Source organism: Desmodus rotundus, chromosome 11 (genome assembly GCF_022682495.2).
Source record: "Desmodus rotundus isolate HL8 chromosome 11, HLdesRot8A.1, whole genome shotgun sequence".
Lineage (NCBI taxonomy): Eukaryota > Metazoa > Chordata > Mammalia > Chiroptera > Phyllostomidae > Desmodus > Desmodus rotundus.
In genome coordinates, this window is record NC_071397.1 from 53,753,866 (window position 1) to 53,768,838 (window position 14,973).

A 14,973-nucleotide genomic window follows, 5' to 3' on the forward strand; every position below is an offset into this window, starting at 1 on the left:
GTGCCCCTGACTAAATAGTCAGGTATTACATGTTTTAAAAATTCTTTCAGCACACTGGTTGAAAATTGCTAGGCTATGATGAAGATTAAATGAAGAAATTCATGTAAAATGTTTATCACAATGATAAGTAAATGCTGAAAGAGTACTTATGCTGCTACTCTGTGGAAAGACGACTCATGATCAGATTGTTTGCTGACCAGGGAATCATAGAAACCCTGATTTGATGGAGATTCTTACTCCACCAGTATTTGCACCTGGGCTACTTGTCATGCATAGAAAGAGTCTCTTCTGTGTAGGGCTGTAAAAGTATTCTTTTGTGTTTTAATCTAGTATTTCATGGCTTTATTTTTCACATGGAAAACTTTGCTCCCTTTAAAATACATTTTGCTTAAGGAGTCAGCTTTATTTTTCTTCTTAAATGGTTATTTAGTCATTCCATTTTATTATATTTTTATTTTTTATTATCTCCTTTGAAGGATAAAGTTCTGGGATGGGGGCGTACATTCATACCATATTTGCTCTTTGTTAGTATGACATTCTTTTGTAGGAATTTTATTTTTATAACTTTTAAGTGATACACATGTGGCTGCAGTTTGGGGTCATTCTGCAGATCCATATAATGAAATTCCTCAGAAAGGCAGAGAGCATTCCACTGGGATATCCTCCAACTTAGAGACCACTAATTCAGCAAAAACCCTGCCATGGTACCCTTCTCCCCTGAAAAGAGGCTTATTTCAACAGGTGGCTGCCTGGTCCCAGGAAAGGAACAAAGGGTCAGGAGCCATACATCTGAGTTATGACTCTGGAAAAAAAAATTTAATCTTGGAGCTTTAGACTTCTCATTTGTACGATGTACAAAATAATGCCTGTCATTTTTCTCTCAAGATTGCATAAGGGTACAATCGTATCATAAAAGTGCCTATGCTTTGAGAAAGCAGCAGGTTCTCCTTGACCCAACCAAGGGAGGCACGTCCTGATCACCTTGAAGGGACCTTGGGAGTTGTGGGAAAGGGAGTCTACCTGGGAAATAAAAGATTACATTTGGAGAATTGTGAACAATACTGGTATAATTAGAGACTTTAAGGGAAGTATGGGTGACCTTATCAGTATCTTTGATTAGAAACGAGTATGGCTATTCGACCTTCTGCATGTTGGTGCAGGAAGGCACTGTGTAGTAATCACGAATGACATAAATAACTTGCAAGACTAATGGAACCAGGGCATCTCCAAACTGTATTTACATCTCCTTCCTGCAATCAACTCTCCACTCTGCAATTCACACACACACACACACACACACATCTTGTTCACAGTCACTGATTGTGCTGCTAGATCTCCCTCAGGAGTACACACAGCCTCCAGCTGGGACATCTCAGATCCATTTTCAATACCTTTGGACCCACTGCAGTGTTCACATTCTCCCGGGGCTACTCCCAGGCGACAGTGGAGCACAGCAGGGGAAACAAGGTGAGAAACTTCTAAATTACAAACGCCCCAACAAGAACTGTGCTCTGGGCTCCCCATCAGCCTGGTCAAGACTCCTCAGCTGCAGTCTGAGGCTTTTTTCTCCCAATCCTGTCTCCTATCCTTTCGCAGGTGTCAGACCTGCATCTCAACCTGAAGGTCTCCCTGCCAACTCCTGGTCCCTGCCAACCTTATCCTTCGCAGCTCTTTCTCCAGTAAGTCTCTTGTACATCTAAGTCTGCCTTGGTATCTGCTTTTCCAAACACCCAAACTAATATACAGACTCACTGCCCCACTCCTAATTTATGAGTGTTCCTTCTCACAAGTTTTAGGAGGAAGGTTATTACAGTGCACAACCCAAGGTGGGGCAGGGGGGAGGCATTCATATCACCCACTGTATTAATGGTATGCTCTGGAGTTGGGCAGTACCTACTGTCACGGCCTTCCACAGTAGCCCTGTGAGCAGGGAGAGGGGAATAGTGGACTGGATAAAAGAGGCTGAAGGGATTAGCCATAGAACATATACGCATAACCAGTAGATACAGACAACAGTGTGGTGATGGCCAGAGGGAAGGGAAGGTGGGGTGAGGCCTGGGTGGAGGTGGGCAAAGGGGTAGGATATGAGGAAATCTGTAATAGTGTCAACAATAAAAAGAAAGAAAATAGCTTTAGTAAAATATGAGCAACCAGCATCCCTTACATAACTCTGCATACTCTTTTAATCTTCACCCGAGTACATTTTATCATGCCTTTTGAGACAGAGGAAGGGAGAGAAACATCCATGAGAGAGAGAAGCATCAATTGGTTGCCTCCCACATGTGCCTGGACTGAGGATCATACATGCCCCGACCGGGGGGTGGAACCTGCAACCTAAGTATGGGACCTGACCAGGAATAGCATCAGCAACCTTTCAGTTATGGGACGATACTCCAACCAACTGAACCACACCGGCCAGGGGCTGTAGACTTTTTATTCGCAAAATGCTGCTTGAGAGTTTCTGCAGCACTCCAGCTGGAATTGTTGTACCTACAGTACCAAAGCAAATCAGATGTTTACCAAAATGGCCAGTCTAATTGGCAGCAATTATTTCAAAGCCTTTCCAGTAGTGGTAAATAGTGTTCTGAGGCACAGATCTGCAAGATTATTTTTTCTGTAAGAAAAGGAAACCCTATAGTAAATATTTTTGGCTTTTCAGGCCACGTAAAATCTTGCCATGCCCATTCTGCTCCTTCACTGTTGTGTGAAAGCAGCCAGAGATCAGATGTAACCTGAATGGACATGGCTGTTCCAATAAAACTATGGTTACTACACTTTAAATTTTATATAATGTTTACATGTCACAAAAAATAATTTGATTTTTTTAGCCATTTAAAAATGTGAAAACCATTCTTAGTTTGATGGTGGACCAAAAAAAAAAAAACCCAAACCAAAACAAAAACACAAAAACAAAAACAGGTGGTGGGCAGGCCTTGGCCTGCAAGATAGATTTTGCTGACCCTGCAAAGGGAAGATCAGTGAAGGATGCTGCTGGTTCTGGATGGGAACCCTTTGGCCTAGTTTGGCCCTGGTGAGGATGCTGGATCAATCTTGATCTGGGAGTGACCAGTTTGACAGGAAGGGGAGGAGCTCATTGCAAAGTTCCCCCCCATGTTCCTTGAGAGTCAAGATTACTACCTCTGGGTTCTCTGCCTTACCACAGACAGAATGTCATTATTGGTGTCATTGTCGGTGTCATTGACGTCAAAAAGCTAGAATACAATGCCTGCTGGTTTCTTGCAATGCTCTGAAAGTTTTTAAAGCCATCTCACTTGGATTATTATTTTCCGAATGAAAATCATAGGTTAAATCCTGAGATGGCACCATCTTTCTGGACAGGCCCCCTGAATATGTAACATGTAATAAATTAGACCTGGGGAATTCCTTGTTTTTATTTGTTTGCTTGGTTGGGAGGTGGGGTATTGTATATTTTTAGGAGATACTGAAAAAATGATAAAAGCAAAAAACCCTTAACTTTCTCTCACATGCTCCCGAACTAAGCGCTGGTATGAAAATGCGGTATTCTGTATGGTTTGTTTGATCACACTGTTGTTCTCTGATGCCATGTCTAATGTTTCCAGCCTGACCTTTCCTAAGATTCCGCTGGCTCTTTCCCTGGGATTTAAATGAAAGGGCAAAGCATTTTGCATGAATATAGAACCAGAGTAGGAATTGTATAAATCCAGTGAAGCAAAAGAAACTCAAGGCAATTGATGGCCTTAGTTGAATCCATTTGCTCTCAGGGAACTTACTATCCTACGCCACAGAGTAAACCCCTGGGAAGCGCACTGTTTATCATTTGTGGAAGAAGAGACGGCTGTATGTAATCAAAGAAATCAAGAATGGTCATATATTGAAATCAAACTTTGGTCAGACTGCTGTTTTTGACTTTTCTATTTCCAGATCAAAGACTTGGATTGTTAGTAATGCTGTGTGTGCATGTGACCTAGCCCTTCCTCCAAAAAATAATTCCTTCCCATCCAAAACTATCCCTCCACATACACACAAACAGGAGTCGTACACTTTCTAATCTCTAAAGTAATGTGCAACATATCTAGGAATTTTCATAGTTACTTAAGTGTAGATTAGAGTCAGCTCCAGAGAGCGGCAGGGCCAATCCCCAAACCTGGACAAACGCCATGTGTCCTATCTTTTCTCTCGACATTCCTAGTGACTTTGTCTTCTTTTTTCCCCTCTATTTTTTGTTTGCTTTTTTAAAAGTTGTTTTATTTTGAGAATTTTTAAAGTATGAAAAAATTCAAAAAATATATCACATTCCACCATCCAAAATAACACGTATCATATTTCCTGCTGTTATAAAAAATTAAATACTGCAACTACCCTTTCCACCTCCCCAGAAGCAACACTGTTGTGAGTCTTTTGCTCCTTTGTTTTGCTTCATTTTTTGTTCCTTTCATACATAAATGAATACACAAAAGTCTATAGTGTTATTTTATAGATTTATATTTGAATAAATGGAATGGTTCTGTATGTATCATTCTGCATCTTGCTCTTTTCCAATCAATACTATGTTTTTAATCATTCATATACATCTTTTTTCTTTTTTAAAGCTGCCCATTACCCAAGCTATCATATCGGATTATTCTCTCTGAAGGACCAGTTGAGGGACAGAACCCTGCCTCCCCAGAGCCCTCATTTCCTGATGCCTCTAAATAACAATACATGGGTCCTCTTAATTTTAAGAATCTTACTACCAATCACGTGGAAAAACAGGAAATATAGAAAATTATGGCAAATTAAGGAACTTCAGAAATCTTAGAAAGTTTAGAAAATATAACCCCACACTATAACTCCAAACATTCCAACCGAGCTGAGAGGGCAGCTGGAAACCCCACTAGTATCCTGTGCTGCTTTTGTTTCTGAAAGTGGAACTCAATGATTCTCATTCCTCCCCTTGGCCCCAAAGAGAAATTCCTGAACTAGCAGAAAAGACGCAAACTAAATACTCCTTTATTTCCAGCAGGTGAGTTGCTCTCTGAGGGACTCAAGACCAGACAGAACCCATTTCACAGAAAGGGGCAGCTTCATAAAAACACAGAGTAGTTCAGAGCCTGGGTTCAAGATTCAACTGCCTGCGCTTAAGTGCCAGGTCTGCCCCCGACTAGCTGTTTAGACTTGAACAAGCTTCTTTACTTCCAGGAGCAATTATTGCTCATCTCTAAAATGAGATATTTGAGAATTAGGAGCTAATCTAATGAGCCCTTGTAAGTGTTAATAGCTATTATTATTGTTACTGTTATTCAAGATACTGCATATCATGGTCCCCACATTGATTCCCAGTCAATAAAGAGAAATGAGCCTTGCACCTCTTCTTGAAAACTTGTCATTTAGATGCAGTCAATACTCTAGGTTATCTAGTAATACACAGTTTTAATGGCAAGCTGAGCTAAAAATCCATATATAAATGAATATAGGTTCAAAAGTTGATATCTCACTTATGTGCAACCCCATGAATTTTCAGAATTAAAATCCAGCATCATTACTTTCAAGAAATTTTGTGGATTCCCATCAGAATACCAACTAGGGAATCAATATTTTAGTAATAGTGAAACCTGAAAAAGTGGCCTCTAAGGAGTGTCCTGAGAGTTAGGTGAGGTAGTTATCTGACCAGTTATTTATTGGCCATGAAGACAATGGTCAACAAAGATGTTTATTAGAGAATAATGTGTGATTATTGTACCAACCAAGCCCACTGGTGTGGAATCATGGAGCCACCCACAAAAGAAAGATGATTAAAATAACTATCGGACCATTTTACATAATATCAAAAAAGTACTTGCTATGATTTTTCCTTATAGGAAGAGTTCCTAGGATGAAATTATAACAAATAGTTTCTATGAATTTTTAGGAATTTGGACTTCTTGTGGAGGTTTTGGGTGAAGAAGCCTTCTCTGTCAATAATAAACAATTTTGTCAATAATCATTTTGTATTAACTCTGAAGCTCAAAAAAAATACTTTAAACAAAATCAAAGCCAATGTGTAGGAGGAAATAAAGGACAGGAGTGCTAAAACAAAAGGAAATTTTAAAAACCAATTGAAACTTGAAAGATTGTAAGCAAATGGAAACCCTGGAAAAAAAGAAATCCCTCCTGTAGTAGCACATGGGTTAGGATTCAGGAAAACATTTAAGGAAAATTTTGTCCCTGTCCTGAGAAAAAAACACACTTTGAGAGTCAAAGATTTGCCTCAGCTGTGTTCAATACACATTCTAGAACTCGAACTGGATTGCTACAGAAAACACGGAGATGGTGAAATACAATGGAAGGGTCCTCAGAGGCACAGTCGATGTTCACCTTATGTTCATATGCACCTCAGGAAAGCACTTAATTAATTTGTTTTAAAAACTCTGAAGACCAAAGCCATAGCCAAAGTTTTTATCAGTTTCTAGCCATAGTAAACTGGACCCAAAAACCATGTCTTCTGTAGCATTCCAAATTTCACTGTACTATATATGATTTTATTTAAATGCACAAATGATTATTTTTAATTCCCTAATAAGAAAAAACATGACATTGCCTAATTATAATTAGGTTATCTCATGGGAGACTCCTATTCTGGCCAGATATTTGGGTGGGGCTCTAAGTGCACCTGAGGTGGTTATTGAACACATTTGTGCTCCAACCTGCTGATCAAGATGCTTATGGAAGGTAATGCTGGCATGATTACCTGGATTGTAAACAGCCCTCGTCCAGGTGGTTCAGGAACCATTTTCAGCAAGGACACATTCCTGTCAGGAAGGAAGAGTTTGATCTTGAGTTGCTTCCTGGATTCACAATTGTGTGGTTTTTGTCAGAATTGTGGTGTCTCTGTTAACAGACAGAATTTATTTACTGTAGGCAGCCCTTCTCCTCCACCAAACCTATCCTTCATACCGCCGTTGTCCAAGTCCAGCAGGATTTAAAGACCATTTGAAAACTGTGATCTGGTAAGTCACAAGGCCTACCTCCTGCAGAAAGTCTGAAATACTCCAATTACGGTCTAGTTTATTTTAAGCCTTTGAAAAGGAGTTATCATGATTTGGGATTATTATTTCAATATTGGCCAGTCTATGTATTTTGGTGCATCAAACCTATAAATAGGAGATCAAGTTTCTTCTAGTCAAAGACTCATCTTTTCCTCTTAGCTACTAAAGCATTCCATTTTGATGTCACTTAACTTTGAAAGAAAGGTTGCCTCTCATAATAAAAAATTTTACCACAATGTGGAGTAAAATATACACTTATTATAAAACTCATAATAAAAATAAATCCTGCATATGAAGGACTTGGGTGAATTTGAGCCATAGGACAAAAAGGCTGATCATACATTTGCTAAATATTAATTCTCTACTGAGCCATGAAATGGAGCAAAGTTCTAAAGATAAATATTAATGGGGAGTTTCTGCCAACACTATTCAAGAGAATGCATTATAATAGCAAACATATCAAGTGAGAATTTCTTTTCCCTGGAATTAAAATAAGCTAAAACTTCATTTTAAGAGGAAATCCTGTACAAGTTTGAATTAACATAACCTCTGTACAATTGTTTTCTTTTAAACATTGATTATTTGGAACCTAGAAAGTCTTCCTAACCTTTTGGCCTTTTGAGAACGCTCTGCGCTGTCCCTGTCAGATGCCTGCATTTTTACTTAGTTCTGATGAACGCCTCAGTGGCTTCAATAGGCAAGCTTGTATCCTAGATTTTTCTGTGCCACTCCATAACATCCTTTTAGATATGTTCTTAAAAAGAACAATGAAAAGGATGTTTAAGATTCTACCATTTAAACAGATTTGTCGTTCTCCTTCTTGATTTAGCCACACACACACAAAATTAACTCAGAGGTAATTACCAAATTTATATATTCATAGAAAACCAGCATACAAGTAGATGATATCACAATTTGATATTTATGAAATGCCAGTTTTCCATAAATATAGAAAATCAGCAATTATAACTGGAGTTATTTATTAACATTTGGAAGAAAATAAATAACAAATGGGCTCACTACTCATTATAATTCCTCAATAATATAACAACTGTCCCATATCAAAATATTCCTATGTAATATCCATGTTTTGACTTCAGAGCTACTTACTCTAGTAAGCTTAATTTAAAATAATCCTTGCTAATATGTTCTCTTTAGCTTTTTCCTACATTTTCTTAGATGTTAGCCAATTTTAACTTGTGTGTTTGTGTTGTGTGTTTATTCAAAGCACAATCTTATTTGCTATCAAAATCTATTTTATTGTATTAGGCAGGATTGCTGGTGAAATATTGAGGTGAAATTAGTGTGAAATCTTATCCATTAACTGTATGTCCATATGTATGTGTGTGTAAGCCCAGCTAGCCATTTTGCTCATGCATCAAGAGCAGAACTAGGTCAGAATGTATGGGTGAACTTTGAGAAACCCATCAGCCTTCCTGGGAAAGAGCCTCAGGGTGCATAAGGATGAGCACATTTACTCATTCCGAATATTTTTATTGTTTGCACTATTACAGATGTCCTCATTTTTACCTCTTTTGCTCCCTCCTCCCAGCCCCAGCTCCCAGCCCCAACTGAGCCCACACTGTGTCTGTGTCTATGGGTTATACATATGTCCTCTTTGGCTAATCCCTCCACCTTCTTTCATCCAGTCCCCCTCATTCAAAATTTTAAGGAGGAAATAAGTAGTACATTCTTTGTCCAAATTTTCTGAAGAATTACGTTTTCCAAAATCATCATCCTTTTTGTCCATCCTGTAAAAGTTTTTCAGGTTTTTGGTTTGTTTGTATTGTTTTGCCACCTCTTAAGTAATAGGGTTTAGACAGCCATCTCACTTGCCACAACTCCCTTCAGCTGTGGCTAAGGGTGCTATCTTAAGATGTCAATTTCTAGCTATCATGTTTTTATATTCAAGGTTGTAACCTTTGGAAGAAAGGAAATAGCAGATAAAACAGGTTTAGGTAGATGGTTTTCTTTGAAAACAACAGCTCTCTGTTGTCTAACCCTCTTGAAGAATTTCAAGTGAAAATAAAGAATGTAGAAAGGCACATTACCAGGATCATGGGGATAATGGGCTCGGAGATCAGGAACTGAGAGCCCTTCTGAGTTCCACCAGCGATATCCCCAGTATCTCTCCCTGATTTTCTATGGGTGTGTGGATTACTCCTTCTGGCGATCATCCAACACACTTGAATTATAAACATGGATTTTTTGCATCATCTAATCTTAGAGTTGGCAGAAACAGTAAAGGCCAGACAGTCTAACCTTCTACCTTAAATACATTAGCTATTACTATCCATATTCAAACCCAAATATTTAGACAATTATCTATCTCCTATCTATAGACAATTATATATAGATATAATGTTCTTAAAAAAGAAAAAATGTCCCCACAATCTCACCATCTTGATTAATCTTTGATGCACAGCTTTCTATTTATAGACACATATAAAATCATGACATAAGGTTTGCTCTATAACTCATTTATTTAATTTACCATGTATCATGAGCCTCTTTTATAAATAAGAATTCATGTACTCAATTTAAAGTCTGTATAGTGTGTGGATCTACCATAACTTATTCAATCAATCCTCTGTTATTGGTTGGAAAAATATGTTATATCATATTTCCTTATATTTTAAACATTGGAATTACAATTATATATCTTTGCAAACTTCCCCAGTTATTTCTTTGAAAAGGTGTCTAGAAGCTCAGAGTCTTTCTGAACTTTTCTAGGAAATTTTGTACACCCTGAGACAAAAGTTTTTATTGTTGAACAGGTCCAATTCAAGTAAAAGCTGCTCCTGATTCTCATAATATGTCTAACTCCCCTTTTTAAGCTATAGCTTTTCCTGTACTTGATAACAGTTAAAAACTACTAATACTCAAAATATACCCATTGACCCTTCTCTGGGCATTTCCTGGTAGTTCATTCAGTCTTTAGAAGAGCAAAGCAGAAAGGCAAGAGGAGTTCTGGGGGCTAATAACATAGACTCTCCATATCAGGGCTTAGCTATGTAACTTTCAAACTTCTTTTAGGTATGAAAGAAATAAATTTCTGTTTTATTTAAGACACTGTTATTTCTGGTTTATTTTAATAGTTTTAATTTTCTGCCAGTTATTAATTGCTTAGTACAATTCCTAACAGATAAAGGGGTCATACTCACTAGTGCTAGTAGAAAATACTTATTAATTATTCCTGCTTTACCAGGATTTTGCCTTAATATATGACAGACTCATAGTAGACAAAAAGAATAACCCTGTCAACAAAGAAAGCTATATAAAGCACATAAACTCAAAGTGTATATAATTGAGTATGTTGGAGAGAAATTTCTTGATCTGTGTGATAATCCTTATAACATTGTATTCAACTAATACCCTAGCCTGGTACATACTAAATATTCACAGAGTTTATCATACATTTGATAATCTACTTGGAAATTGAGAATTGGGGCTACATTTTTAGTAGCTCAAGTTCCTTTTAATGCTCTCTAGGATTGTCAGAAACAGGATGGTTTGGCTGTACCAAAGACAAAGGTTAATGTGAATGGCAAAAAGATAATCTAAGAGAAGAAAGCAACTGATGCTGACACTATCACTGCTTTTTAAAATAAACATATGAGTATTTCATAGAAGGTAATGAGTATGAAAAATACATGGGGAAAAAAGGTTTGGAGGACTTCCAGTCAGTATGCAGGCTTAGGTAGAGACTTTGCCTGCTCTTGCAACCACAGACAGAATTACAACTATATCTCAAAACAAATAACAACCAGAACAGTCAGAAAATGGAGCTGTATGGAAATCTGACAACCAACATTTAAAGAAGCCACATTGATCCAGATGGGTCAGAGGGGCGGAGTCAAAGATACAGGTAGAGACGTGTGGAGGTGCCACGTGGTGCAGAGAGGCAGGGCGGTGGCAGCAGAATGGGTGGTCCCACACTCATGTGTGGTGGGTAAAAACGGGGAGAAATACCTTGGGAGCAAGTGATCCCAGCCCCAGGCCAGACCATGTAGCCCAGGGTTCCAGTGCCAGTCAGATAGGTCCCTATAACTTCCGGCTGTAAAAACCAGCAGGGGATGGGGCTATGGAAGAAACTGCAAGATTTTCAGGAGAGTCTCTTTAAAGATGCTGCATGGACTTAGAATGTACACAAACCCACCCACTCTGGGATTCATCACCAGAGCAAGAGCTGGAAGGGTGCCAGTCACATACGGGAAGTGGGTGAAGTGACTGAAAATTGGGTGAGTGCCGGGCAAAACTCCAGAAGCCAGGCAGCAGCATTGCCCTCTCTCTGAGCCCTCCCCTCAACACAGCGCCACAAAGCAGTGAAGCAGGTTGCCCCGTCCTGGTGATTGCGTAAGGTTCCCCACCCCTAACACAATTTACAGGTACCTTTTCTAAGGCAGGGAGTCAAAGCAGCTCTACAAATACACAGAAACAGATGCAGGGAGATTTCCAAATTGAGGAAGCAAAGAAACATGGCCCAAATGAAAGAACAGAACAAAACCCCAGAAAAAGAACTAAATGAAATGGAGAAGGTCAACCAATCAGATGCAAAGTTCAAAACACTGCTGATCAGGATGCTCAAAGAACTCATTGAGGACAGCCAAAACATTAGGGAAGAAATGAAGTTTACACTAAGTGAAATAAAGAAAAATCTCCAGGGAACCAATGGTGGAGAAGATGAAGCCAAGAATCAAATCAATGACTTGGAACTCAGGGAAGGAAAAAGCATTCAAACAGAACAGTAGGAAGAAAAAAGAATTTTTTTAAAAAAGGGGATAATTTCATGAACCTATGGGACAACTTTAAATGCACGAACATTCAAATCATAGGGGTTCCAGAAGAAGAGGAAGACCAAGAAATTAAAAACTTATTTGAAAAAAAATAATGAAAGAAAACTTCCCTAATTTGGCAAAGGAAATAGACATATAAGTCCAGGAAGCACAGAGAGTCCCAAACAAGTTAGACCCAAAGAGGACCACACAAAGACACATAATAATTAAAATGTCAAAGATTAAAGATAAAGAGAGAATCTTAAAAGCAGCAAGAAAAAAGCAGAGAGTTACCTACAAAGGAGTTCCCACAAGACCGTCAGCTGATTTTTCAAAAGAAACTTTGCAGGCAAGAAGGGACTGGCAAGAAACATTCAAAGTGATGAAAACCAAGGATCTACATCCAAGACTACTCTGTCCAGCAAAGCTATAGTTTAGAATGTCCTTAGGTGGTGATAAAGTGCTTCCCAGACAAGGTAAAGCTAAAGGAGTTCATTATCGCCAAGCCATTATTACATGAAATATTAAAGGGACTTATTTAAGAAAAAGAAGAAGATCAAAGCTATGAACAGTAAGATGACAACAAATTCATAGCTACAGACAGCTGAATCTAAAAAAGAAAAGCAAACTAAGCAAATAACTAGAACAGGAATATAATTATAGATATGGAGATCATTTGGAGGGTTGTCATCTGTGAGGGGAAGGGGGAGAATGGGGGAAAAGGTGCAGGGATTAACAAGCATAATGGGTAGGTACAAAATAGACAGGGGGATGTTAAGAATAGTACAGAAAATGGAGAAGCCAAATAATTTATATGTATGACCCGTGGACATTAACTAAGGTAGGGGAGTATTGCTGGGGGGAAAGGGGCTATAGGGTGGAAGGGGGCAAAGGAGGAAATATTAGTACAACTCTAATAGCATAATCAATAAAACATATTTTTTTAAAAGAGAAAGGTTTGGATTGAGAAATTAAAGAGATAGACTCTTTGTTCCCCTTTGTCTCAGTCCTCTTTTTTGCCTCTTTCTCGCCCACAGTGGGACATAGACTGTAGAAAAACATACGGGGCGATGACTGTAAACACTGTCCACAATCAGAAGAGGACTCAAGACAGAAGGGAAAGGAAGAGGAACACTGATCTTGTGGTCATAGAGAACTCATGGAGTTTGCTGTTCGTAGCAACCGTCATCAATATTTGTCTCTGGGCTTGATTTCCGTTTTAAATCCCTTGTCCAATTATGCAGAAACTGAATGATATTAACACAAATAGTCAATTTAAATGTAAGTTAACAATGATGAGTGTAATTCAAACAGCAATATCATAAAGTCATTTTAAATTAACTTTTTAAAAATAAGTTTAAATTTTAATCAATGTATACTTTTAAAGATTTATAAATTATTTCAGAAAACAATAATGGAAGTTTTGAATTTGAGGCTACCTGAATTACTGCTAATGATCTGCCATGACAGCAATTATAAATGAAGTTTAGTGACATTAATACCAGTCATTTCCACCTGGAAAACTTATGGGAAAAGAGACATTTACCTTTTTCTCCAATAGTCAAAAAGAAGTCAAAGGCTTCTGATAGTCATCAGTGGCAAAGTTGGGGTGAGATTCTGGCTTAGGTATAATAATTTCTTTTTTATTTCATTTATATAGAAAAAGGAAAGGAATAATAAAAGGGGGAAATACTTGAGTGAATTGTTTCCTTGGAAAGCTGGTAAGAGGGCATTAACAAAAGTTATACTAGCTGGAGCACCCATCCAGCACACACAAAATTAGCAATGGCCCTAGAACCCAATGTAGCTGGCCTTTATATGCCTGAAGAAGGATTTCTTATTTTAACTAGATCAAGGAAAATTGGATGCTAGCAAGAAATATTTCCTTAACAATTAAATGTGCTCTAGGTCTGCCTATTTCAAATAAAAACTGGAAGGGGTATTTGTTGTGTGATTATTTAAAATGGTTGGAATGAAGAAGGAAACAAAAGACCTCTGTTCCCATTGTAAAACAAAGCCTGGAAAATTTTTAAATTACACTTGTTAATGGTGCTAGCAAAGCACAGGAAATGCAAGAAAGTCTTGATCAACTGAATTCCAAAGAGAAACAAACACTTTATAGGTTAGAAGAGAATGATAGAAGCTTCCCTCTCCAAGAGCAGATTCCTGATCTGCGGAGGATACATTACAGAAATCGCCAGAGATCATAGATGCAGAGACTTTTCAGAGTCATTCCAACAGCCTACATTGGCAGAATGACTTAGAATCTGGAGAAGACCCAAATGCAAACTGCCTGACGATTTTTCTCTTCTCATCTCTACCTAGCCCTACCCAGAATGATGCAAAGAAATTCAATGAAGAAGGGCTGAAAATCAGGGAGAAATCATGTAGGCTTGCTCTTGGATTCTTGAGCTCTAACAGAGATAAAACCAAAGGTCACTGAAAAAATACATCTGAAACTGCTTCTGAACTCTCTCCCTGTTTAAATACTGCAAGATCGAAACCACAGGGTGGCACAGGAGTTTGGACTAATCACAGATGATTTCAATCTAATTAAAGCGGCAGCCTAGCCCCAGCTCAGCCCCACTGTATCAAAAATCTGAATGAGCGTGCCTCCACCTAACAGCTAGGTAGAGGAAAATGTTGGAATGTTTTGGTGAATAAGTAAAACGAAGCAAAAAAACTTTTCCTCAGTTCCCAGTGTTTATTACACAATGTTTAGAGTATACTACAAACTTAGGAGACTTGAGAGTAAATAGAAAAAAAGTAAACTATATTAAAAGAAAGCATTCAATAAAAAAGGTATTGGAATTAGCAGAAGACTTTAAAATAACTATGGAACTTACAGAAAAATATAGATATAATGGAGAAATATGAGTTATTGCAGGAGAACAATAAAACTATTTTTAACACCAAAGGAAAACTCTAGAACTAAAAAAAAGCAGTATCTGAAATTAAAAATAAATTGGATAGGATTAACAGCAGACTGAGCACTGCAGAGGAAAAAACCCATAACCTTGAAAAAGATCAAGAGAAATTATTCAAACTGAGTGAGAAAGAGAAAAAGACTTAAAGAAAAATAAACAGAGCACCAGTCACTTCTAGGACATAAAATGGGACTAACATTCACAAACTTGGAGCCCGAGATGTATCCACATATATATTACACTCAAAAATGACAATGAATTGATGGAGAATAGGCAGGACTGCCT